This window comes from Talpa occidentalis, unplaced genomic scaffold (genome assembly GCF_014898055.3).
Source record: "Talpa occidentalis isolate TD23 unplaced genomic scaffold, MPIMG_talOcc4v2.1 talOcc4.11, whole genome shotgun sequence".
Classification (NCBI taxonomy): domain Eukaryota; kingdom Metazoa; phylum Chordata; class Mammalia; order Eulipotyphla; family Talpidae; genus Talpa; species Talpa occidentalis.
In genome coordinates this window covers 38733760-38735309 of record NW_023601104.1, presented here as the reverse complement: position 1 = coordinate 38735309, position 1550 = coordinate 38733760, and positions in this window count along the sequence as shown.

Below are 1550 nucleotides of genomic sequence, written 5' to 3'. Positions count from 1 at the left end.
TTTTTTTTTTTTGCCAGTTGTCTTGGGTCTACTTATTTCTTAATTAGGAATGTATTTATGAAAAAAATTGCTAATATGTTATTGATCAAAAGATTATATTAACTGAAATACTTTTAGAGATTTATTACTTATTATCCTTTATTAAGTAGAAAGCATTTCTGACTACTATCACAGATAACTTATTTAAAATGTAGAACCAGTAAAGAAATTTGAAGTTGCTTGCAGTAACTTTACATCTTATCAGAGGTAAGACTTCAAAGCATACTGGTTGAGAAGGCAAAACATGGTTCTAGCTAGTTCCCCCCACCATACACTTATTGTTTGTGTGAGGTTGAATTTAAACTTTCTTGGCCATTTTTCTATATCTGTAAAATGAGCTATTAATTAAATTAGATTTTCCTTACATTCTTACATTTTATGATTTAGTCTTAATTGATTCAAGAAGGAATTAAATTATGCTAGATGCCAAATCCCATTGATAGTTAGATAGTCATATTGAAATCACTTGAAGATATTTCATTTTTAATCATCAGAAAAGCAAGTGAATACCTCTGTATTATATAATTGAATGGCAAGCAAGTAATGTTTTCTTCAGGTGTATAGAGCATAAAAGTTCTTCAAAATTTTTTTTTTACTGTGCCCCAGTTAAAATGGTGTCTGACACATCACCCAAAGCAGTGATAGTGAAGGCAAAGATAAACAGCTGGGACTACATCAAATTAAAGAGCTTCTGCACAGCAAAAGAGACAATAACAAAAACAAAGAGAAACCCCACCAACTGGGGAACATTTTTGCACCCAACACTAATGATAAAGGACTGATCACAAAAATCTGCAAAGAGCTGATGAGACTCAGCAACAACAAAGAAAATAATCCAGTCAAAAAATGGGCAGAAGAGCTAAAAAGAAACTTCTCTGAAGAGGAAATGCAAATGGCCAACAGGCATATGAAAAAATGTTCAACATCACTTGCCATCAGGGAAATGCAAATCAAAAACTACCATGAGATACCATCTTACACCAGTGAGAATGGCACATATTAAAAAAACTAGCAACAACAAATGCTGGCGAGGGTGTGGAGAAAAAGGAACTCTTCTGCACTGTTGGTGGGAGTGCAAACTGGTCCAACCACTGTGGAGAGCTGTGTGGAGATTTCTGGACCTACTAAACATAGAGCTTCCATATGATCCAGCAATTCCACTCCTAGGTATTTACCCAAAGGACACAGAAACATCAATTCCAAAGAACACCTGCACCCCTATGTTTATAGCAGCACTGTTTACAATAGCTAAGCTTTGGAAACAACCCAAATGCCCAAAAATAGATGACTGGATCAAGAAGATGTGGTACATATATACCATGGAATATTACTCAGCATTCAAAAAAGATAAACACATGCAATTTGCAGCAACATGGATGGCGCTGGAAGGGATCATGCTCAGCGAAATAAGCCAAAAAGAAAAAGAAAAATACCGGATGGTCTCACTCATAGCAGGAATCTAGAAAACTTAAATAAGGGACCAGGAAAATGAATAACTATAAGAAAGTGAA